The following is a 27,750-nucleotide window of genomic DNA, read 5'->3' as shown; positions in this document are numbered from 1 at the left end:
TAGTGGGGAAAGATAAGGTGTTTCTTTTTTAAAAGTCGCAAACAGTATGTAAATATATGTTTATCGGCCGACAAAAGTGTATTTAATAATTTGATGCGAACAAAATATGTGCAATTCTTCATATTTTCTGTTTGACAACACACAGGTTCCATGTAAGATCATATTTTATTCAGAGAAAAAAATCAGCAGAGATTTTCATCAATAATCAGCCATACAAACAATCACCATAAAACGTACACGCAATAGGCCAAACAATGAATGGAAGCAACGAAAAAACTTTTTTCTCAACTTGCCCTCACTATGAGATTTTATGTTTACTTAATTCATGAATCGCCCCAGCTCCCCCCAGATTGTTTTCTGAAAACTAGGAAGTATATGAATATCATGCGGAATTGAAAGAATACATTCAATTGAATTGAAAATATTAGGCTGTCAAAAAAGTCCTGCGGTATTTCCGCGAGGTGTCGTTGTAAGCGCGTAATTCTAGTTGTATTCATTGTATCGAGTCATACTATAGCTTGTTGGAAAGGTATTTTTGCGCGCTATAATGTAATCCTTGACAGTGTTTTGTTTGGTTAAGTCGTTCGTGAGTTATAGTGTCGCAAATATGGAGCAAAATAAAGAGAAAATCCGACATATTTTACAGTACTACTATGACAAAGGCAAAAATGCATCTCAAGCTGCCAATAAAATTTGTGCAGTTTATGGCCCCGATACAGTTTCCATTTCCACCGCACAACGATGGTTTCAACGTTTTCGTTCTGGTGTAGAGGTCGTCGAAGATGCGCCACGCTCCGGAAGGCCTGTCGTCGAAAATTGCGACAAAATCGCTGAATTAGCCAAGAAAGACCAGCATAGTAGCAGCCGTAGCATCGGCCAAGAGCTGGGGATAAGTCATCAAACCGTTATTAACCATATGAAGAAGCTTGGATTCACAAAGAAGCTCGATGTATGGGTGCCACACACGTTGACGCAAAAAAATATCTTTGACAGTATCGACGCATGTTAATCGCTGCTGAATCGCAACAAAATCGACCCGTTTCTGAAGCGGATGGTGACTGGTGATGAAAAGTGGGTCACTTACGACAACGTGAAGCGCAAACGGTCGTGGTCGAAGCCCGCTGAAGCGGCTCAGACGGTGGCCAAGCCCTCATTAACGGCCAGAAGGTTCTGCTGTGTGTTTGGTGGGATTGTCAAGGAATAATCTATTATGAGCTGCTTCCCTATGGCCAAACACTCAATTCGGACCTGTACTGCCAACAACTGGACCGCTTGAAGGTAGCACTCATGAAGAAGAGGCCATCTTTGATAAACAGAGGCCGCATTGTCTTCCATCAGGACAACGCTAGGCCACACACTTCTTTGGTGACGCGCCAGAGCCAGAGAACCTCCGGGAGCTCGGATGGGAGGTTCTTTTGCATCCGCCGTATAGTCCGGACCTTGCACCAAGTGACTACCACCTGTTTTTGTCCATGGCGAACGAGCTAGGTAGTCAGAAGTTAGCCACAAAAGAGGCCTGTGAAAATTGGCTATCCGAGTTTTTTGCCAATAAGGAAGCGAGCTTCTATAACAGGGGTATTATGAAGTTGGCATCTCGTTGGGAACAAGTCATCGAACAAAACGGCGCATATTTGGCTTAAAACAGATGATTGTAACTAATTTTATGAACAAATGAAAATTTAAAAAAAAATACCACAGGACTTTTTTGACAGCCTAATATATAGTTTTGCCTTTAAAGTGCACCCGTGGCCGAGTGGTTAGCGTCTTACATTATCATGCCGGGTGTTCGGGTTCGATTCCCGTTCTGGCCGGGGGATTTTTCGTCAGAGAAATTTCCTTCGACTTGCACTGTGGTCACGCGTATTCTAGAGCTTGCCCCTCGGAATACATTCAAGGCGTGTTATTTGGCTTAAGAAATCTCAACTAAGTATTAATAAATGACGCTAGTTAATGCATACGTTGAGACGCCAAAAGTTCCACAGGGAACGTTAACGCCATTCAAGACGTTTTGCCTTTAAAGTTACGAGAATCTAATTTAATTTTTAACCCAAAATTGAGTATACATTAACAAAATAAACCCTGCGTTACATGCATTTTGCTCATAAATGACAATATTGTTTTATTTTTCTTACAAGCGTTCTCGTTATATTTATCAATTCCATCCAGCACAAATCAGTTCAGCTGCACTCGTCCGTTCGCAAACAGTTCGTCCGCAAACACTTCGTTCTCAAACAGTTCGTTCCCCAACAGTTCACTCTCAATCAGTTCTTTCCCATACAGTTCACTCGCAAACAGTTCGTTCTGAACTAGTTCGTTCACAAACAGTTCGCTCTCAAACAGTTCACTCGCAAACCGTTCTTTCGGAATTTCGTTTTTTTCTTTCGGTAGTTCGTGGGGAGAACTACCGTTCTTTTAAAAAGAACGACCGTTCGTTCACTCTTTTCGGCGAACTAGTTTTTTCGTACCATTCGTGAACGGTTTGCCCTTCTCTATTCTCTTTCAAACCGTAAATCAGTGTGGTTGTATGGCATCGTTTCACATCGCATCGCGCACCACATCAACAAAGCAACACAAGCAGCAACGTGGACGTGACAAAGAAGGACAAGTTAAGGGAAAGGCAAAGTCCCACTCGAATCGTGCAGGTCTAAAGTTCCCTGTTGGTCGCATTCACTGATTGCTCCGCAAGGGTAACTAGGCCGCCGGAGTGCTCGAGTTGGCTTGCAAAACTGCTCACGACAATAAGAAAACCCGCCTACAGAACAGAGCGCATTCGGTTCGGTGGCAACAACTAGTTTCAGCGAGTGGCAAACGCAATCGCAAAACGGCAGCAGGTAGAAGAAGGGAAAAGTTTGTTTATACAGACTGCTTTGGTGGCAAAACCAGCCACCGTAAAACACGGCGCTTTTCAGGGTCATGAAACCTTTCAGAGAAGAGTTATTCAAAGTTATTCATAATACCAATACATTCTAAAGTGACATAATACGACATATAACGGTAGCATGAATTGCTTTCTATGGTTGATAACTGATGTTGAAAATTGACTGACGTTACATATGCATTGTAAAGAAACATAATGTAGCGGGATAACCTATTACCATTATCCTTTCTCACTTGTCATAAAATCCCAACGATCCTATTCCCATAAACTCATTCCCACGCCATAAATTATCGTCATACATGTTTGTAGGCCAAATGCATTTTTATGTCACTAGCTCACAGCTGCATACGATAATATTAAGTAACAACCACTCACCCTTGCAGCGTAACATTATGCAGAACTAACCCACTTCAACCAAGTGTGAAATGACAACACACAGAAACAACCACTACCCTTTTGTTCTCCGTTTTGACCCGTTCGAACCAATCGAACGCGCTCACATATTTCCTGGCTGGCTCCTCCTCCTCTAGAATAGAAGCTATCTTGTGTAGAGTTTTAGTTTAAGCATTATAAAAAGTACATGTCAAATGCAAGCGAGGAGTCTTGCAATTATCTAGTTAAGCCAACGAAGCACGCGAGGAACTAAGTTGATATATAGATGGAAAGTGTCTGAGTTTCAACAATATCACAAGTGCCCAAAAAGGGATCTCTTTGAGCCCCCACATGGCGACCGAGACTTTAGCCTGAATCTTCGGCTATGAGTGAAACCAAACAATTTTTTTTGACGAAACAGTGAACGTTCAAAAATGGGCTTTTTCTCGGCAGACGAGATAGTGTCGAGCGCCCCAGTGTCGAGTTCACCGCAAACGATTGCTTTATGCATCCTTGCTGGTGCCGCGTTAGGTTACGGTGTTGTGCGCACACGTTTGCACACGTTTGCACACGTTTTATAAGAATCACTCGGAGTTCACTTGAACAAAGTGAACTAATCAACAAAGACGTGCCAACTAGACCAAAGTGAACTAATAAACGGAACTGTGCTAACCACCCATGTGAACGAACCAATAGAAACCCATTACACGAACTAGTGACCATTGGAAAAACTAAACATGTGGAACGAGAACATCAAGGACATCTTGGCCCAGGCACGAGGCCCAAGCGGAACACATCTCATTCGTGGAAAAAATCGGATGGCGGCAATATAGGAAGCAACACCCGAAGCAGCCGAAAAGAGGTTTCAATATCAAAATTGAAGACATCCATGGAGCAACCATTTATGTGACCCCTAGCACAAAGCTCACACTTACTGATACCGTAGTAGGATACCGCCGACAGAGATGGTAAGTCAATTATGAGATGTAAAATATGAAAAAAAAATTTTGATTTAAAAATTGTTAATGAAAAAAAAAACACAAAATGTTCATGTAAAATATGTGCTAAGCTGTAAGACTACTTATTGTAGACATCAATAAAATCAGAAATAAAAATTACGCCTTTAATTTAATGGCAAGTTTAATAGAAAACAAAATACAGAAATTACAAGTAATTGCAAAATCACTGCGATCCGAGCAAACTAAAAAGTTAAGAAAAGCTACATTGAGAACCAAGCTCGCAGAAGCTGAAAAATTAGCTGAAGATATTAAAACAATAGTAGACCCTCTCGTACACAATAAAGAGGCTGAAGAATTGTTATTGCTTGCCGAAAATGCTAACCTAATATATCAAGATATTAGAAATAAAATAAACATTATCATTAAACAAAAAACTTTCAAAGAAGTAGCTCTTGCGATATTGTTCGTTGTTGGAATACAAAAACCGAAAATGTCCAAATTCGATTACAAAGAGGCAGCCGCAATGGTGCCAATCTACGACGGCTCACCTGATGGACTCGATATGTTCATCAGTGCAGCCACACTATTAAATGAAATCTCCCCCAGCGCAAACAAAGCGTTGGTATATCAATTTCTACTGACCAGACTCGACAAAAAGGCTCGAAGAGCAATTAATAATAGCGTGGATATACCTTCACTGCTAACAAATTTAAAAACTACATGTATATCAAAGACTAGCGCCGACAGCATATTAGCGAAGTTGAAGTCTATAAAAAAAACAGTCAGCAGACGAATTATGTAAGGAAGTTGAAGAGCTGACCGAACAACTCATCGATTTACACATCAAGGAAGAGACACCACCGCAACGAGCAGCAAAACTCGCTTGCCAAGCAGGAATCGATGCCCTCATTGAAGGCATTGATAACCCCGAATTAAAAACTATATTACGTGCGGGAACCTTCACCAGCATAGCTGACGCAGTGGAGAAGGTCAATAAATATAAATCGCTGACAACCAAATCAGCAAATGTGCTTATTTACAATCGCGGGCAGCGACAACCGCCCTACCCGCACCCTAACCGTTTCAACCAGAACAATCGTAGTAGAAATTTTAATAACTATAGAGGAAGAGGTGGTAGATTCAATAATCAACCTCAACAAAACCAAAATTTTAACCAAAATCGCCAATATCATCAACAGAATTTCCCTAACCACAACACAAACTGATAAATCTCTGCAGAAACTATAACGAAATATTCGCTTTAAAAGATGACTTCTTAACTACCAACAATTTTTATAAACAAAACATTCAACTCAACGACAAAAACCCCGTCTACATAAAAAATTATCGAACTCCAGAGGCCCAAAAAACAGAAATAAATAAACAAATATCAAACATGTTAGAAAATAGAATCATCCAACCATCAACCTCTCCATATAATTCCCCTATACTTTTAGTGCCCAAAAAATCTAATACACAAGATAAAAAGTGGCGATTAGTGGTAGACTTTCGCCAGCTCAACAAAAAAATTACACCAGATAAATTTCCCCATCCAAGAATAGATGAAATACTCGATCATTTAGGAAGAGCCAAATACTTTACTACTCTAGACCTAATGTCAGGTTTCCACCAAATAGAACTTGACGAAAATTCCAAAAAACTAACAGCATTCTCTACTTCAAACGGTCATTTCGAATTCAATAGACTACCTTTCGGACTAAATTTTTCCGCAAACAGCTTCCAAAGAATGATGACAATCGCACTCAGCGGCTTACCACCTGAGTGTGCTTTCCTTTACATTGACGACATTATAGTAGTCGGATGTTCCATAAATCATCATTTAAGTAATTTGGAAAAAGTTTTTAAACAACTCCAAAAATATAATTTGAAACTTAACCCCGCAAAATGCTCATTCTTTAGACCAGATGTCACATATCTAGGTCATAATATATCCGCATCTGGCATCCAACCAGATAAATCAAAATTTTCAGTCATATTAAATTACCCTACACCAAACACATCGGATGAAGTCCGTCGATTCGTTGCTTTTTGCAACTATTATAGAAGATTTATTAAAAATTTTGCCCAAATTGCGCATCCCTTAAACAAACTCCTTCGAAAAAATGCAGTCTTCGATTGGAGCTCTGATTCACATTCAATTCACTAAAATCAGAACTTATTTCTCCCACAATTTTACAATTTCCCGATTTTAAAAAGGAATTCACACTAATAACCGATGCATCAAAGACTGCCTGTGGCGCAGTATTGGCTCAAGATTGCGATGGAATCGAATTACCGATCGCTTATGCAAGTAAAGCCTTCACCAAAGGTGAAGCAAATAAATCGACAATTGAACAGGAACTTACTGCCATTCATTGGGCAATAACATTCTTTAGACCATACTTATACGGAAGAAAATTCACGGTAAAAACAGACCATAGACCGCTTGTTTACCTTTTTTCAATGAAGAATCCATCTTCCAAATTAACACGAATGAGACTAGATTTAGAGGAATTTAATTTTGACGTACCAATTGCTATTCGTGACAATGCGTCGGCAGTTACGTTTAGTTTTCCTTGTACATATTACAAGGAAAACTAAACGTAACTGCCGACGCATTGTCACGAATAGCAATTGATTCTGAAACTTTGAAAACAATAAACGTACTAGCCGTTCAAACGAGAGCAATGACAAGAAAAGAACAAAATATGAATCAGACGGAATACGAACATTTGAATAATAACACTGTACTCGATGTCAATGAGTCTGATCAACTCAAAGTATACGAGGCAGTTGAACCAACCGAATGGGAAAACCTACCCAAACTTCAATGCGGACGCGCACTCGAAGATAATGAAAACGCTAGCGAGAATGAATTTAATAATATGAAATGCGCAATTAAAAATAAAACAGGATTCAAAGAATTAATGTCGACAAATACAAAAATTGCAAGCAACTCGAAAGAGACCTTAGGGAATCTATTACAGAAAGTTGAAAATATAGCCAAAAAATTAAGAATAAGCGCGATAGCTCTAGCGTTATCAAGCGTGATATTCCAATTATGCAGCCTTCAATTCTTCAAGAAGACTTGTAACGACTCGCTAAAAAACTTGCAAATAGTGCTCTACACACCCAAGCGTGTAATAGAAAGCCAAGAAGAAAAATTGAAAATCCTGAAGAATTATCATGATGCACCAATTGGAGGACATATAGGTGCCAATCGATTATATAAAAAGCTCAGTAGACTCTATTCCTGGAGCAAAATGAAATCAGAAATTTATGAATATGTTAGAAATTGTATACAATGCAAACAAAATAAACACAAAACCCCGACCAAGGAAAACTTTATAAAAATACCCACCCCAGAAAAACCTTTTGATTGTGTATCTATTGACACTATCGGACCTTTTAACAAATCTAATTCAGGAAATAGATATGCATTAACTATCCAATGTAACCTCTCCAAATATGTAATAATAAAACCAACCCCAGACAAACAAGCATCCACAATAGCGAGAGCATTTATAGAAAATTGCATTCTCGTATACGGTACTCCGTCAATTGTTCAAACTGATCAAGGAACCGAATACAAGAATGAATTATTTGACAATATTTCAAAATTACTCCAAATTCAACAAAAATTTTCTACCCCCTATCACCCACAATCAATCGGAAGTTTAAAAAGAAACCATCGTTGTCTTAATGAATACGTAAGACAATTCATCAACCCATCGCAGAGCGACTGGGATGATTGGTTGCCTTACTACGCATTTTGTTACACCACCACTCCGCATACAGATTTTTCATACACACCTTTTGAACTAGTTTTCGGCAGAAACGCAACACTGCCATACAACCTAAAATCACACATTGAACCCGTATACAATATCGAGCAATATCATAGAGAATTACAATTCAAACTCAAAACGGCAACAAAATCAGCAAAAGAAATAATTGACAGAATCAAACAAAAGCGTCGTGAAGATCAGCAGAAAGATACAAACCCAATACAAATACATGAGAATGATTTAGTTATGATGACTAACGAAAACAGAAGAAAACTAGACAAGGTATATCAAGGACCATACAAGGTCATATCAATAAATCACCCAAACGCGACATTATTAGATGAGAAAACCCAAAACACTCATACTGTACATAAAAATAGATTGATTACTTATAATTCCCTCCTCCGTTAGGGGGAAGGGGGTATTAGAAATTTGGTACGTATCAGAGATTAAGTTCATTTTTTTAATTATTTCCCAATTATAATTATTATTAAAACCATCACTGTTATTATCATCATAATTATCGACAATCATTAAATACAAATATAATACAATAAGCATCACAGAACAAATTAAAACTATTATAAATTAAATACACTATATAATTAAATTTACGAATTTATCACAACCTGTAAATATAGTTAGATAACCATATGTAAGAGGAGAAGCCATAACACCCAAATTACTAAATTAGAATGATTCCACCCGGTTACATCATTCTCCCAAAGAGGGATGGTGTAGCGGGATAACCTATTACCATTATCCTTTCTCACTTGTCATAAAATCCCAACGATCCTATTCCCATAAACTCATTCCCACGCCATAAATTATCGTCATACATCTTTGTAGGCCAAATGCATTTTTATGTCACTAGCTCACAGCTGCATACGATAATATTAAATAACAACCACTCACCCTTGCAGCGTAACATTATGCAGAACTAACCCACTTCAACCAAGTGTGAAATGACAACACACAGAAACAACCACTACCCTTTTGTTCTCCGTTTTGACCCGTTCGAACCAATCGAACGCGCTCACATATTTCCTGGCTGGCTCCTCCTCCTCTAGAATAGAAGCTATCTTGTGTAGAGTTTTAGTTTAAGCATTATAAAAAGTACATGTCGAATGCAAGCGAGGAGTCTTGCAATTATCTAGTTAAGCCAACGAAGCACGCGAGGAACTAAGAATATAGTGTTGATATATAGATGGAAAGTGTCTGAGTTTCAACAATATCACAAGTGCCCAAAAAGGGATCTCTTTGAGCCCCCACAATAACTAAGGAGCAACATTTTCAGCTATGTATTTCCAGCTGCTCTGTTCTTATGTTAAAGGACTTTAATTCGAAGGTCATCCTTCCCTGTATTTACTGTTGGTTTTTCAGAACGCTTATAGCTCATCTATTTCTCGACAGATCGTAAAGTTCGTCTCCAAAACCTCAATTCTTTTTCATTTTTATTTAGGGGAAATGGGGGCATAGTGGTCACCCTAAGGAATATGTCCATTTCCAGCGTCCACATATCGATTCAATTCTCGTTTCTCGAAGAATATTATAGTTCAACTCATTGTTCTTAAAGATAGCAAACGGCTCTTACTATAAAAATTCAAAATAGTACTCTTTTCATCATTAAAAAAAGGTGAAAAATCGAACTTATTTTTTGCTTGGAGGCAAAGTGGTCACCTAGTGGGGGCAAAGTGGTCACTCGCACATATCAAGCTAAACGGGATAGATTTCTGCGTTTTTTCGTCCAAAATTGTTCCAATCATATTTGTTATAGTAGATACATGTATGAAATAAGCTTGGTCTATTCACCTATAGTCTCATACATACAAAATCGTAGTAAGAAACACATAACGTTCCGCATAATGAGGCTTGGTTTAGTTGGAGTGGCATATTTATCCAGGGTCAAAGCCACAAAAGGATCTTCTTCAAGAGCAAAATGTGATGCGGTATATAAGCTTTAGTAAACAGAACATTGTAAGTTGTTATTCACCTATGACCACTTTGCCCCCAAACATCAAAGTAATGGCTATGCTAATTAATCGATGAGATTAAACAAAATATCTGTTCACCTCTCCTAGAATATGTGAACAGTAGTCCAAACTGATGATTTGTCCAACATATCAGATTGAATGATCTAAATTTCACGATAAATTCCTTAGATACTATGCACACAGAACTATGGCCCAATTGCTATCGAGAGAGAAATGTCTGTTTTTGTTTGCATTTTGACATGCGACGGCTCTACTGAAGTACAGGGTGACTCAAAACTCATTAAATTCTTCAAACATGAGGTGACTACCAATACGGCAGCTATAGTTAATAGTTATACTACCAAACAAGCAGGTGACCACTTTGCCCCCAATGACCAATTTGCCCCCACTACCCCTAATTTGTTTGCGGGGATTACAAATCTTACAATTCATTCGTCTCCGAAACCACAGTTTAAGGTACGGTAATGTGTTCAATAGTGAAATATATGATAGTGAATGAGCTGATGACCACCTATGCATTCCCTATTACAGCCATCATTTTGATTGTACGATATGTGCATACGCCAAAAGATGCTCGGCGTTGAGCATTTAATAAGTACAAAGCCTTCAGAAAAAAAATCAAGAATCAACTACAAGATAGTGAGAAAAAATTGAGGAAGTTTATAAAAAAACGCAAAAACACAACACCAAAGGTTCTTTTCAGAACCCCCAACATGTTCATAAAGAGTAAACAGTAAACTAATCCATTTTTCAGGTAGATAGGTAGGTATTCACGTAGGAGAAGGAAATAAAACAATATATTTAAAATATATATTTAGCAAAAGCTGTCCACTTTGTATAGTCCTACGTCACTCCGGTTATGTCCCCGACATTACCCACCCGTCTTTTTTAGCATGAAAACTATGTTTCATCAATACAGAAATTATTGAACTATCAATCTGTAAGGTCGTGTACATCAGTGATCAGATAATGTAAAAGCCATAACCAAAACAAAAAAGCAAGACTCTACCACTCACTGACAAATTTCGGGAAGGTTCATAGATTTACTAGGGAACTCACTTTCGCGGATAATCGAGGTTCTACTGTAGTCGCTTAGTCAGGACGAAGCGCAACATTTTGATTGTGTCTTGCATCATTGCATTGTATCACATAGGATGCAATTCGTTGTCCTTTCCATCCTTCGCTGCGGGCGCAAACATCTACCAACGGTGCATCTACGAAGGGGGGTGAAAAAAAACATAATGCATGTTTGTTTGAGTTTACACGGCCTATCGCTCAGGCGAAGGATGGAAAGGATCAAGTTGGAAAGAAGATTAGGCTCATGGTAACGACCATGTGGTCGTCACGAGTAGAAAAATTGGTATGTAGGGGGTTTTTGAGGTCGGGGAAGGTTCTAACGATAGTTTGAGACCCCTCCCCCCTCTAAGAGGGGCTCCCATACAAATGAAACACAAATTTCTGCATAACTCCAGAACTAATCAAGTAAATGGAGCCAAAAAAAAACACCCCTACCTCCTCTGGAAAGGAGAGGGGGTCTCATAAAAATAAAACACATATTTCAACCAAACATGACAATTGAAAATTTTGGGAAAACTTTGAAGGAAAATGGGGAAATTCGAAAAATTCTATTTGCATGTATTCTACAATTACATATTGACGAGCGTTGTTAGTCCATTTGATGTTTGAGGTAATGAAATTGATCTCCATTCGAAAGTGGAAATGGATTTTAATAATTGATAAAACGCACTCCTCTATCGTCTTCTATCTATATAAATAAAAATGGATCGCCAAATGTGTTGATAAGAGCAAAACTCGAGAAAGGAATTGTCCGATTTAGGGCTGTCTTCATTCTATCACTTTTTCTGTGTCAAACATTTATTCCATGTAACGGAGAAAAATGTTATTTGCAAGTGGGTGAAACATCTTACACAAGAATTGTGTCTGAAAATAATCTGATACTATAATGTCGAGTTTTGGTAAAAGTATTGAAATTTTATAGTAGAAAATAATACTAAATGGTAGATTAGATGATCACTTAATGAACAGTTCTACGATTGGACCCATGAACGTGCGCTTAGTAAGAAAACGTGCAGGTGACAACGAAAGATAAATTTTGGGCGGGACGAAGTTTGCCGGGTCTGCTAGTGCGTGTATAAATATTTTACATATTGAAAATAAAGTTAGTCTAAAATCTCGGACTCATGCGAAAGCGTAAAATTTCTTGTTGTTTTAAGAAAGAAATTTTCAAACCGTATAAACACACAGTCCTACGTCAAACTTCCGTCAGTGCCCCTAGGCTCAGACCCTTCTACTTTTTTGTTATCAATACCTTCAAACATTCACGTTTTCTTACTATGAGCAAGTTCATGGGTCCAATCGCAGAACTGTTCATTGATTGATCTTCTATTCGTCCTCGTTGAATTTACTTTTTACTATAAAATTCCTAGTGTTTCTAACAAAACTCATCATTATAATATCAGATTATTTTCAGACACAATTCTAGTTCAAGATTTTTCAACCACTTGTGAATAACATGTTTCTCCGTTACATGGAATAAATGTTTTATATAGAAAATATGATAGAATAAAGACAGCCTTAAATCGGACAATTTCTTCCTGGAGTTCTGCTCTTATCAACACATCCGGCAATCCTTTTTTTGTATAGATAGAAGAAGATATAGGAGTGCGTTTCATCACATTAAAATCCATTTCCAGTTCCGAACAAAGATCAATTTCGCTAGCGCAAACATCAAATGGACTAACAGCACTTGTCATTATGTAATTGTAGAACATATGGGAATTTAATTTTTGGTTGAAATATGTGTAATATTTTTATTGGACCCCCTCTCCATAGAAGCATTTCTCATACCCAAAAACCCTCATCCTCATCCTCATCCCAAATTGAGCTTGATTAGTTTTCGAGTTATGCAGAAATTTGTGTTTCATTTGTATTACAGCTCACCCTTAGAGAGAGGTGTGGAGAGTCTAACCATCATAGAAACATTTATTGCACCTTAAAACCTCAATATGCCCCATTTGGTTTCATTTGCTTGATTCATTCTCGAGTAATGCAGAAATTTGTTTTTCATTTGTATGACAGCCAGTAGTTTCCGAGTCCATAAGAATCAGACAGACAGACAGAAATCCATTTTTATACATATAGGTTTTAACAGAAGGCCAGCTAGGTGTACACGTGAAGTGTTAAAAATTTATACACTGATACACTGTATTGCAAATTTGTACATCTTTAAAATTTAAAATAAAAATGTGGTTTATCAATCATACTTAAGTGTCCATCTTTCCCACCCTGCCCGTCTTTCTCGACTTTACCCTGTATAAAATGAAAGCCTTAGAAGATCATTGATTTTGAGCACTCATGTCGAAAATTTGCTTTGGAATCGCAAACTCGTTTTAATTACCTAAATTTACCGACCTTGATATTCTTCATGAACTCAAGAATCCTTGTAAAAGTTATAAAAAACTATGGATGGGTTATACCTATGATATAACCGCAAGGTTGACGTAGGACTGCCGTTGGCTTAGTAATCAATTGTATTTCTTCAATTAGCAATAACCCCACATCGGATGTTCCTCATTGAGTACGATATCGCCGCTGCGCAGAGCTATCTTTTGTGTGTATTGATTAAATTATTGATTAAACTAGTGAATGAATGAAACTACTTACGAATTCAATTGCAAACAAATCCAAATTTAAGTCAATTCATGCATTATAGTAGTAGCTATCGCAGCAAAAAGTTATCAACATGTTGCCTAATTATCAAACGGTATGCGTAGAAGTTCAGTGAGCTGGCGACATGAAGAGACATCTTCCAATGCAGTCTTGAATAATCGAACCAAAACATTGCATTTGTGCCCGCTTTTATAGACCGCGATAGCAAAACGAATTCCCGAGTGTAAAAATGCTTGGGGTTATAAAGGTATTGTCCACTTGAATGTATCTGCAATGCCGAATTCTCAAGTTAAAACATTTTTTTCGAAATTCAACTTGAAGTTATCTTGGAAAATCACTAAATCACTAAATTGAAGTCTGTGTGCTGCCTATATGAAGTATGACAGATGATTTTCGATAAAAAATTATAAGGGGTTGTATCTAGGCCACGACCGCATATTCTCGACGTAGAACTACGCAATTATATCATGCAATCCACTTGTTTACCACTTCGAATATTATTCTAGAATGCATCGAAATTTTTGTAATAGATTATGTTCCTCGTTACCAATAAATTTGAAGAATGTCCTTTTACGTTTGATATGATGCCTAGAACTACCAAAATATGTGATATAATATGTGAAAAATTGTCAAACGAGAATTGTATTCTACATTTCCCTCTGAAATTATTGCACATCTCATGTTTACGCTGTTCTCGAACCGCGAAAGTTCATTCACATTCAGTATCTGAATGGACGATTTTCCCAGGCTTCTCAGTCTAAAAGTAAGTTTTAGGGACACATATTTCGGTCTGCACAACGACAAGCGAGTACAAAAGTACTCAACACCAAAAATTACCCCCGACTTGCATGTATTCGCAAAGCGGATTCCCCCAGACACATTAATGTTCAAGTCCGTGTTAGGGAAACACAGCTCAGTGGGAAAAAAATACCCCCGACTTGCATGTTTTGACAAAGCGGATTCCCCCAGGCATGTGTGTGATTTTGAAATCCGTGTTAGGAAAACACAGCTCGGTGGGAACAAAAATACCCCCGACTTGCATGTATATTTGCAAAGCGGTTTTCCACAGGTACATCGATTTTGAAGTCTGTGTTGGGGAAACCGTAAATCGGGCCAATCAACCATTGGCAGTTAGGGCGTTTAGATAACACTTGAAATTTTACAGTTATTCAATTGTTCATCTCATGAAAAATAATATTTTATTAATTGTGATAGACGCGTAGAAATATTTTCTATCAATTGATGCAAAGATCTATCCGATCTGTTAAGAAATATTCGAGTTATAAGCATTCGTAATACGGGTAGGGTTAGCACACAAATCGGCAGAACAAATGGATGGGCAAAAAGGAAGTATTTCCAGTTTTCATGAATTTAAAACCGTTTAGAGATTAGAGAATTGTAATGTATAGCATATCAAACAAATTTTAGAGAATTTCCGATTCGATTGGAATGCAAATCATGAGAATTCGTTCCCAATGAAAATAGCTATTAAAGTTAACTTTATTTCATAAAAATGTGACCTGTTTTCTGATTTGGCACCCTTCCTCAAAGACGTAGTTCTACGTCAAAACGGGGTTTTGGTAGAGGTGAGATGTGGGGGAGTAGTAGACACACGTAAAATGGACACTACATACTAGTAGTTAATATACGAAACAATAGCATAAAGAATACTATTTTAGACACTTTCATCTCAGAGTAGGACCAGTCAAAACGGCCACTACTGTAGTTTATGGGATCATTCATTGGTTACATGTCATGTTGGAAAGGGAAAGTCTAGAATAGTAAAAAATGCGTTACGTAATATTTAAAGGACCCCTAGTTGCGAAATTAATATGAATAAATCTAATTTTCTGAATTCATCATAATTCATTCATACAGCAATCACCGACAAATATCGTGCGGCACCTGCAGCAAAGTTTAAAAAATAGTCGATTTTCACTGCTCTTTCAACTTACCTCAGGGTTGAAAAAACGTGGGGTGAGTTGAAATGATCAGAGCTATACGGAATAAGATTTTTCAGATTAGTTTTCAAAACCACTGCACTTGATATCCCTATTTGATTACCTGACGTGCAATTCTAAGGATAGTTTTGAAAAAAATTTGGTAATGGCTTTCATAAGGTGGGTTAAAAGGTAATGTTTACTAAAAAATATATCACGTCAATCCATCATCCCTAGTAAAAGTTATGGTTTCCGTTTTAACCTACCCCGAATTTCAACTTGCCCCGGTGTACCTTACACAAAACACTTTCTGCAATTTTTGTATGTCTTATTCTTAAATTAAAAACAAATCCCTCGCTCTTATATTATAATTGTATAATTTGTTATAACCGATGTCATACACATTATATATAATGGCATATAAGACTACAGGACACAGTTTTGGTTTGTAAGAATTGGCACGAACACCGATTGTATAAGTAATGCTGATGTTATGTAACTAGAGGTTTTCAATTACTACAGAATAATGAACTTGAGTTTTCCATTTCAACAGAAAATGTTAACTATTGCATATTATGCATGGGGAAACCATTTCTGTGGGAAATTATACAATGAGCGTTTTACGACTAAACAGTGAGTAAAGGGTGTCTAGCTATTGTATGTTTCACATTTTCTCACGATGAATGAACTGTGGAGTTTGTTTTTGCGCCTGTTTGATATCTTCAGGTCATCGCTCGAAGGCTGGAACAGTTCATGTGGTTGCATTATTTCAAAAAAAAAAATATCACGTGCTTTCAAAATTTAATTCTGATGGATGAACAACAACTGAAATTGTGAACTTTAAGCTGTTTACGATTATCGTGTTTTTAGGGTGGAATAAATACACTTTTAAAAGAAAAAATATGAACGAAAATTAGCGCATTCGTATCAAATATGTGATCTATGTAATAGAGTAACACATTTTCTCCAAATCTTGAACAACAAATTTATCTGTTATTGATTTTATAATACTGATAAAGTTTCTGCGAGAATGCTAAGAAAATTGTCAAGTAAGGGTCAGGGTTACAGTTTCTATTTATTTTTCATTAACAACAAGTAATTATTTTCAAAATTTAACAATTCAAAACTGACTTTAGGCTTGCTAATCTGATAGAGAGTAAATTTCCCCACAAATACGAATGAATTTTATGAATTTTATGAATTTTATGTCTTGCGTCAAGGCTGCCACATTTGCATTTATCGATTGGATTTGAGTCGTACGAAATTTCAGGATACAAAAGTGTACTCGATCGAATTGTGTAATCAGTTTAAGCTTCAAATCCGACCGGATTCCGGAATATTGGTGAATAATTGGACTTCAATCAAGGACTGAAGAATGCATTACTGACATTTTTGTGATTGATTTTAGAAAAGCGTATCTTTAACCATATTATACATTTTGAATAAGTTTATCATTTTCTGAATAAAATTAAAATGTTTGGTTTCTTTTGACGTAGGATTACGTCTTTCGGGAACATATTGGGGTACAAATTGAAAATCGAAAATCGAGCACATCGTGAAAATTGTCCAATTTCAAACGCTTATTGCTTATTTCATGATGGATTGATGAAATTTTTGCGTCAATCGATTTCGGCACTACATAACAATTTTTCATATTGAAGAAAATAATATATGTCATGAAACTAACTATCGAACAATTGAAAAATCTCAACCCCTATCTTAACGGAAATATCCTCTTCTGATTGGTCAAAATTGACGAAACATGCGGCGGGTCCCTAACAGAGACATCGAAACCAAGCTGCCTGGGGGAAATCAACATTGCAAATACAGTGCAACCTCGATTATTCGCGAGCGGATGATCCGCGATGCGGTTTATCCGCGAAAGCGAGTTCCATAGTAATGCTATGGACTTTCCCGGAAATTATCAGTGAGGTGTAGGATTTTGCATTTTTGTTTTGGTCATGACTTTCACATTATTTGACTTCTGGTGTACACAACCTTATAGATGGATAATTTAATGATTCCTTTATTGATAAAACATAGTTATCATGCTGAAATATTGTATTTGCCTCTCTTTTTTAGTCATTTATTGCATTATCCGCGATTTTCGTGATCCGCGGTGATCTAGCCAGACTATTCCGCGGATAATCGGGGTTCTACTGTATATGCAAGTCGGGGGCATTTTTATATTACAAATAAGGTGAGTGATACGATTAAATCTAGCAAATGAAATTTAAATTTGGAACGTTAATGTTGGATGCTTCGTGAAATTTCATATCAATGACCGATCGTGTATTGTGGAAAATTTAGCACAAGTGTAAGTGTAAAATTGTGTATGGTAGCTGTTGTGTTAAAAATGACTCGATATAAAACGATTTATTTCAATTTTCATAAATAAAAACCAAGGTGTGTTCCTGCTCGAGAACGTTTAAGCTGTCTGTTTTGTTGTGTTCATTCTCACCCAAGGAAAGTTTATACGACGAGAAAAATTGGAAAAGTGAAGAAATATTAGAAAAAGTGATTTCCCATATGCTCTACATATAGTACAGGGTTTTCCAACTTTAAATTCCGAAAGAAAATTGAAATAAAACATAATTCGAATTTCGATTAAACCTTTATTTCAAATTAAAGTTTGGTTTATGCCATTATGTGTGAAATACAACATCATTCAAATGTCCACCTAGGGCTTCCTCGCACACCTTGATCCGGAACATGTAATTTTCGATGACTTTTCGGCACATATGGGGCGGTATCTCGGTCATAACTTCACGAATGTTGTCTTTCAAATGTTCAAGAGTTTGCGGAGAGTTGGCATAGACACGGTCTTTCGCATAACCCCACAAAAAAAAGTCTAGCGGGTTCAAATCGCATGATCTGGACGGACCACATGTCATCCGTATCCATATCTTCAATTTGTGGCAAAAAAAATCGGTTAACATGCGGCCATAGCGCTCACCATTCACAGTTACCGTCTCGCCGTCCTCATTTTCAAAGAAATACGGCCTGATAACTCCACCAGACCATAATGCGCACCAAACAGTGACTTTTGGCGGATGCAATGGCCTCTCAACAATCACGTGTGGATTTTCTGAGCCCCATATACGGACATTTTGGGTGTTCACATAGCCATCGAGCTCGAAATGTGCCTCATCGCTGAAGAAAATTTGATGCGAAAATTCAGCATTTTGCTGCTGTTGTTCGTTCACCCAATCGACGTATGTCCGACGCATTCCATGGTCACCACGCTCTAATTTTTGTACCAGTTGGACTTTATATGGATGTAGGTGCAAGTCCAAATGCAAAATTCGCCACAATGATGTGTTTGACAAGCCCAATTACTGAGCACGCCGTGGAATCGAAACATTCGGGTCATCCTCCACACTGGCAGCAACAGCAGCAATATTTTCGGCCGAACGCACATTACGTTTCACAATATCCGCTACGGATCCAGTTTGTTCGAATTTACGCACTTCATTAGCGATTGTGTGCTCTGTAGGCCGTCCATGACGACCAAAATCCGTCCGTAATGCTCGAAAAACATTTGCCGGTTTTTCATCATTTTTATAGTATAATTTAACAAAATTAACACGTTGTGCGATGATAAAACGATCCATATTGTAAAATGGCAGATATTCAACTAACGATATGACGCTTTGGTTGACAGCTATGTCAAACGGTTGTCAGCGCAGTGCTGTATACTTTCGGAAGCCCGAAATGGAAACCCCTGTATTAGGCGTTGTTAGTTCAATTGAAATTCGCATTGGGTTGAATAATCACTCGGAAAGTAAAAATTGAAAAAGAAAATTACCTTGTAACATGTTTTTACTGATGAGAAAAATTGATAATTGTGTTCAGTATTGCTAATTATATTATATTACATTGGTGAGTTTTTTTCTTTATTTCATCCATCTCGTCTAGGATCACAGAGGGCGGTTTCGTCATATCTCGTTCCACTCCAGTATCTTTTATCTGAGACGCACCATCCACGATACGCACGATTGTTTACCATCCTTCTGGCATCATCACTCGGTAAACACAAACAATACCCAAGAACCAATCAATACGGCCCTTTTCAGGGCCACCAAATCATTATCAAAGAGTTTAACGATGTAATTCTTCAAACATATAAAAAATAACAGATAGCCAAATGGAATCCTACGTCAGCTATGCGGTCGTGTCTCGGACACAACCCTCCTGTGTGTACAAAAAACACTTCCACTTCCACACTTCCGCACCGGGTACGAGAGCTCCACCCGACGCCACTGTTTGTACATTTTGAGTTTCTCTATTAAGTACCCAGCCGTATTGCGCCATACCCAGGTTTCTTCCGTTTTGGCTAACCCTCGGGAACTCTCTAGTACATTATTGGAATAATCTTCCCAGAACCCATGAATTGAATAATATTTTTGACGTGGGACTACGTCTAACCGGAGTATATGGGGGTGAAATGAAAACCTAAACACAGAACATGCAGGTAAAAATGAAAGATTTCGAATGCTTATAACTCGAACATTTCTTAATAGATCAGAAAGATGTTTGCATCAATTAGTAGGAAATATTCCTATGCATCTATAAAAATGAATAAAATGTTATTTTTCAAGAGATAAACAATTCAAAAATTGTGCAATGTCAAGCATTATCCAAACGCTCTAACTGCCACGTTTCGATTGGCCCGATTTACGGTTTCCCCAACACAGACATCAAAATTAATATGCTTGGAGGAATCTGCTTTGCAAATATATGTAAGTCGGGGGCGTTCATGTTCACACCGAAATGTGTTTCCCTAACACGGACTCCAAAATCAAGGTGTCTGGGGGAATCAGATTCGCAAATACATGCAAGTCAATGGTGTTTTTGTTCCCACCGAAATGTGCTTCCCTAACAAGGCCTTCAATCAATGTGCATTGCAAATATATGCAAGCTGCTATGACTCACTCGCAGACCGGAATATGTTACCCTAACACGTACTTCTAAACTGAGGAGCCTGAGAAAATCCTCATTTTAGATACTAAAGACGAATGAAGTTTCAAGTTTAAAGCCTATATAGTATAAAAAGTAGAAATTGAGGTTGTTGATTCGTGCAACCGGAATAATTCTATACCCGCATGTTTTTTCTTGCACTCCGGAATGTGTTGTCCTAACACAGCCTACAAAAGCGGGTACAAACACAACGCTTTCGCTCGGTTATTCCTGACTGCATTGGAAGATATTCCTTCATATTATCAGCTCACTAAATTTCAACGCATACCGTTTGAGGATTAGGCGAAATGCTGATAACTATTAACTGCGATAATGTCGATTGATTTAACAATATGCGCGAATTTGCTTGATTTTGTGGACTTTAAGCAATCAGTTTCGATTTTAACATGCATCTCAAATCAAATCAAGCAAATTCGCGGTTCCAGAACATCGTACACATGATAATTTTCAGAGGGAAGTAAAATACAATAATCGTGTAAAAATTCTTCCGTTAACATATTTTGATAGTCCTAAGCGTCATGTCAAACATAAAAGGATGGTCATCAAATTTCTTCCACGATATTTGCGTCGAGTGCTGCTTTGATCGGTGGAATGGACTTTCTGAATTTGACTCAAGTCAACTGCATCGCAATCAATTGGATTGAACTCTTAATCTTAAACTCAACCCTTCCAAGCAGCGTGTTCTATGACGACGTCGAAGCGAATTCTAATACTGAATGCTGTGAGCCTTTCGCCAAATTCTTTATATCCGTATTTGACCATATACCAACCAGTGAAGCTCAAGCTGAGTTGGCCTCCTTAGATGTTCCTTCAGACGTCATTAGTTTGACGACGTTCGTGATCACTTTTGCTATGATCATCTCCGCTGCAAAAAAATAACAAGTTCGCTTTCGCCGGGTCCTGACGGCATACCATCGGTCTTGTACTGCTGCTGCGCTGCTGATTTAGACGAGCCACTTTCTGCCATATTTACCCGCTCACTCAATAATGGAATATTCCCTGAAACTTGGAAGGAGTGTTTCATATTTCCTGTTTTCAAAAACGGTGATAAGCGAAACGTCAGGAACTATCGTGAAATAACGAGTTTGTCGGCTGCGTCCAAGTTCTTTGAAATCATCGTCATCGAAGTTATTCTTACTCCATCCAAAAGCAACATCTCTATTGGTCAGCACGGTTTCATGCCTGGCAGGTTAGTCATCAAGTCGATGTCATCTATACCGATCTGAAGGTGGCTTTCGATAGAATCGACCACAACATGAGTCGAGTGAACTGTGTCCTATGGACTTTCCTCAACGCGGGGAACAAGATACGCGCGATCAACACTTTCGCGGTTCCCCTGCTGACCTTTAGTTTTGAAGTAGTCAAATGAAGCTAAACTGTCCTAGAACACCTAGAGAGGAGGATGAGGAAAGCATTCAAAGAAGTCGGAATGCACCATTCTCAATCGGCACTGGAAAGAGTATTACTATCGCGCAAAGAAGGGGGACTTGGAATCGTCGACATATCTTCACTGTGTGTTGCCCAGGTACGACAACTGCGCGAGTACTTCGCAGAACGCGTCAACCAAAACGCGCTATACCGGGCTGTCTGCGCCTGAAAGAGGATACAGCGCTCTGCACTTGGCGCAAGCGGAGTACCAACTAGACTGCAATCTGCAGAGTACTGTTCTGACCGACCTCTCGATCCACCACAACCGCCCAAATATCATGGTATACGACAAGAGCGACCGACACGTCACCATCATCGATGTCGCTATTCCAATGAACCAAAATCTGGAGGAGACCCACGGTCGCAAAATTTATGAGTACCGACAAGTGTGGAACTCAAAGAATTGTGAGGACTAAGGGAGGTACCCACAAATCGTTCCAGTCGTTCTCTCTGGAACTGAAATTGTCCCGAAAACACTTCTGGAAGCGAAATTAGTTTTCCACTAAAACTTATCATTATAATATAAAATTATCTTCAGATACAATAAGATGTTATGAGATTACTTTACCACATAAAAAAAAAAACTAAATTTTCCTTTCACATTGATCACTAATTTGATATGGAGAAGGTTATTTTCATTCATAATTTCTATTTGAAAGGTGTTAATTCTGTCTGAAAACCCATTATTATCATTGACGCTTCACTAACTCGTGAACGTAGTCCGGTGACGTGCCGTGAAGTGTATATGATAATAAGGACTTTAAAACTGTTATTGGCCATCATTATCACATGGGACTGGACCCTCTGAAACGTGTAAATTATATTTATGATCTAGAAGAAACGATCGATTCTAAGCTAAAATTTAACGAACATATAAGTATCGTAACTGCCAAAACATGTACTGTATTCGGTTTTATTCGTCGTCATGTTTCACTGATGTATTAGGCTGTCAAAAAAGTCCTGCGGTATTTTTTTTTAATTTTCATTTGTTCATAAAATTAGTTACAATCATCTGATTTAAGTCAAATATGCGCCGTTTTGTTCGATGACTTGTTCCCAACGAGATGCCAACTTCATAATATCCCTGTTATAGAAGCTCGCTTCCTTATTGGCAAAAAACTCGGATAGCCAATTTTCACAGGCCTCTTTTGAGGCTAACTTCTGACTACCTAACTCGTTCGCCATGGACAAAAATAGGTGGTAGTCACTTGGTGCAAGGTCCGGACTATACGGCGGATGCAAAAGAACCTCCCATCCGAGCTCCCGGAGCTTCTGGCGCGTCACCAAAGAAGTGTGTGACCTGGCGTCGTCCTGATGGAAGACAATGCGGCCTCTGTTTATCAAAGATGGCCTCTTCTTCATGAGTGCTACCTTCGAGCGGTCCAGTTGTTGGCAGTACAGGTCCGAATTGAGCGTTTGGCCATAGAGACGCAGCTCATAATAGATTATTCCTTGACAATCTCACCAAATACACAGCAGAACCTTCCTGGCCGTTAATGAGGGCTTGGCCACCGTCTGAGCCGCTTCAGCGGGCTTCGACCACGACCGTCACGTTGTCGTAAGTGACCCACTTTTCATCACCAGTCACCATCCGCTTCAGAAACGGGTCGATTTTGTTGCGATTCAGCAGCGATTAACATGCGTCGATACTGTCAAAGATATTTTTTTGCGTCAACGTGTGTGGCACCCATACATCGAGCTTCTTTGTGAATCCAAGCTTCTTCAAATGGTTAATAACGGTTTGATGACTTATCCCTAGCTCTTGGCCGATGCTACGGCTGCTACTATGCCGGTCTTTCTCGGCTAATTCAGCGATTTTGTCGCAATTTTCGACGACAGGCCTTCCGGAGCGTGGCGCATCTTCGACGACCTCTACACCAGAACGAAAACGTTGAAACCATCGTTGTGCGGTGGAAATGGAAACTGTATCGGGTCCATAAACTGAACAAAATTTATTGGCAGCTTGAGATGCATTTTTGCCTTTGTCATAGTAGTACTGTAAAATATGTCGGATTTTCTCGAAGACCATATTTGCGACACTATAACTCACGAACGACTTAACCAAACAAAACACTGTCAAGGACTATATTATAGCGCGCAAAAATACCTTTCCAACAAGCTATAGTATGACAACAACGACTATCTTAGCTGAAGCACTCCCGCGAGTTTTCGCCTTCATAAATAAAAATCGAATCAACATTTAACATCTTGAGCCCCGGGGCCGACATTGAGCTTTTTAATAAGAAAGCGCAAACTACGGTCCGTTATGTAACTTCTGTAACTACTTTCTATTCGAATTTCTGACTGTTTTCTATTTATAAAATAAGTATCTTTAGGAGCTGGAACCGACACTGATATTGTGAAAAATGCGCTTGATGCGGACTGAATTGAAAGCGTAGCAACAAAAATTCGGGGCTCAATATGTTAACAAACCAATTAAATCGTTTGTTTGAGAAATCCCATAAACGCCACTTTTATCAAAATTGACTTTTTGGCAGTTTTTGAGTCCTTGAAGGTACCTACATCGACTATCAAAATTTCAGAAAAAGTTAGTTCTACTAAAGTAAACACCTTTAATTGGTGTTTTAAATTCAATTTCATTCAATGTTTACCGATGCCGTAAGAAGTATGCGCAACTCAACTTAATCGGAATGTCTGATGGAGAACATAACTTATAAACACTTGGTATAAGCATTATGAATATTAAAAACAGTGCTACAAATTATCAAAATTTATTCACGAATGAAGGAATTAGATTTTTCCCAGTATCGGATGAATTCTCTTCTGTTGAAACTCAACACCATATCTGTCATGATGAGTATAACACAAGAGTCGAGACGCGTGAACTTTGTCTGGTATATTGATCGAAAACAGCATGAACGAATTTCGAAAAGCATTCAGGCACTTTCATTACTGTCAATAGATTCAGGTGATTATCACGAACGTTTAGTTGATCTTCATCGCTTGCAGTGAATTTTTATTGAAAACGTGTCACCCATTGCACATATAAATGGCGGTGTATGCCATTTCCGGGCAATCGTGAGTAGATTCATAAAACGTAGCAAGAGTTATTCAACACATTCCATTGCCGAAGTCTCCAAAAACATGAATTTTGAGTGATGAATTGCCATCCTTTACCATTAAATTACCATCCTTTACCATTAAATTTCACTCTCAATTGGTGACGCTGAATTTTATGCTTTGATTTTCACTAACACGCAATGATCTTCATTTTCGACCTTACGAATACCATGACGAAAAGGAAGATGCAAATGAAAAATGAACTTCATGGCAAGCTGATGTTGATGTTCATTCCACTGGGGTTCGTTGATAGTGTTGTTTCATATTTATCGACTCTCTGTCTTTTCCCTGTCAATTCGCAATTACAACTAAATGGACTACCGAGCAGGCACTGGCCTATAAGCCACCGACCCCAGATTCGTTCAGTTTATCGTTCAGTACGGTGGTAGAAAATAATTGGGATTCGCTCAGTTTTCCAATCAGTCCGGTGGCAGAAAATAGTTGGGATTTTGAGAGAAGAGCATAGTGTTTCCATTTCCCTGTCAATTCGCAATTACAACTAAATGGACTACCGAGCAGGCACCGGCCTATAAGCCAACGACTCCGGAATCATTTAGTCCATCGTTCAGTCCGGTGGCAGAAAAGAATTGGGATTCGTTCAGTCTCCCAATCAGTCTGGTGGCAGAAAATAATTGGGATTCGTTCAGTCTCCCAATAAGTTCGGTGGCAGAAAATAATTGGGATTGGAAGAGAAGAGCATAGTGTTTCCAGTTCCCTGTCAATTTGCAATACAACTAAATAGACTACCGAGAAGGCACCGGCCTATAAGCCAACGGCTCCAGATTCGAATTGAAATTGGCTTAGTCGCCCAATCGGTCTGGTGGCAGAAAAGAATTGGAATTCGTTCAGTCTCCCAATCAGTCCGGTGGCGAAAATAATTGGGATTCGCTCAATTTTCCAATCAGTCCGGTGGCAGGAAATAGTTGGGATTTTGAGAGAAGAATATATTGTTTCCATTTCCCTGTCAATTCGCAATTACAACTAAATAAACTACCGAGCAGGCACCGGCCTATAAGCCACCGACACCAGATTCGGTTAGTCCATCGTTCGGTCTGGTGGCAGAAAATAATTGGGATTCATTCAGTTTCCCAATCAGTCCGGTGCCAGAAAATAATTGGGATTCGTTCAGTCTCCCAATCAGTCTGGTGGCAGAAAAGAATTGGAATTGGAAGAGAAGAGCATAGTGTTTCCATTTCCCTGTCAATTCGCAATTACAACTAAGATGACTACTAAGCAGGCACCGGCCTATAAGCCACCGAAGTACATTTGTAACATTCGACAATTTATATTCAACTTAGTGAAACATTTGTGTGGTGAAGAATAAAGTCAAACTCGTTAGTTTATTTCTCTCAAATATCAGGTCCAATTACGCCATAATTGAAGCGACTCAACTTGATGCTTGCCCGAAGATGTTTAAAAAAATCCTTACACTGTCAGCCGAGTATTTGAACAACTGTTGATGTTGACCTCGACATGGTGCACAACGCGGTATTGTGTTCTCATCCTATATGTCATTGATTTTTAACAAATTCATCAGTTGAAATGCAAAGAATTAATAAATGTGCGTAGGATGGAACTTCTAGACAATAATTGAATAATTGTTTCGTTTGATTATGTATCAGCTTCAACGTATCTAACAGCACATGATATCCTCATATTCAACTTCCTCCTGTATTATAATCGTTCCTGCGATATCACTGGGACGCATCGGGATAATTAGTGTGCGAGAACCGTACTGACACCCCATTTGCTTCTCAATAACAGTTTCAATTCATGATCAAATTCTATAACATAACTACAATATGTATATGAGTGATCGCTACGGTATCCCAAGTGCAATAACGATTATATGAAATTCAATTGTTACATTTTGCTATATGCACAATCAATTTTTCGTCTGATAAAATGGCTATAACAATTCAAGTGAGCAGAGGAGAGAAAACCAAAATTGTGCGCTAATAGTAAATCATAAAACTAAATAATAAGAGTAGATAAAATCATCGGATATCAACAGCCACTTTTTGAAAAAAAATTCTTGAAGTTCGAACATACCTTGATGCAGTTTTGTTTCCATTATTATTTCGAGTTCTAACGACTAGATAAGCAATGCATCTGCCCTCTATTCATTAACGCGGTGTGCTCACTGTAGCGTGTTGAGATGATCGTTACACATGGTGATTTTACAACGCTTTTCTTGCCTTCGGGCCCATTAGCGTGACGGAACCGTGCCAGAACTTTACTTCACAAGCGTGGAGAGAAAACTTTTACAGCAAAACATCGGCTTCCTAAACTTCCGTTTGGTGAGTCATCTAGACTTGGTGTAGTTATCCAGTACCAAAACATAGTGTTATATATTTGCAAATAAAACAAAAAAGCACAACATCCACAGCGAAAGCGAAAAATTAAAATCACTTCCGTTTTCACATTCTCACTCGCTGAAACAAAATCGTGGCTGTTTTCGTTTATGGACTTATTTCCTCAGGTGACATTTTCTCGCTGAACCATATCACGTAACTGAATTCAACTCCAATTCAGACTACATTAATTAACTGTTTAAATTTCGTTCCATTTGACTATGCTTATATATTTACGGTTAGCATAGAAACTGCCAGCGAATCAAAAATACGTTTAACCGCGTCC

The 27,750-nt window shown here is 38.4% G+C and overlaps 1 protein-coding gene across 2 annotated transcripts in view; it reads right to left on the bottom strand.

The window, feature by feature from the left end:
• LOC129765279 (cadherin-23) overlaps positions 1-27,750 on the bottom strand; it is a 99,583-nt gene extending 71,833 nt beyond the window's left edge. For both annotated transcript variants that reach the window (XM_055765430.1, XM_055765420.1), the window contains exon 1: positions 27,163-27,750. The gene's annotated coding sequence lies outside the window, so the exon portion shown is untranslated. The remainder of the gene's footprint in view (positions 1-27,162) is intronic.

This window comes from Toxorhynchites rutilus, chromosome 1 (assembly GCF_029784135.1).
Source record: "Toxorhynchites rutilus septentrionalis strain SRP chromosome 1, ASM2978413v1, whole genome shotgun sequence".
NCBI lineage: Eukaryota > Metazoa > Arthropoda > Insecta > Diptera > Culicidae > Toxorhynchites > Toxorhynchites rutilus.
This window is presented reverse-complemented; position numbering and strand designations above follow the sequence as displayed.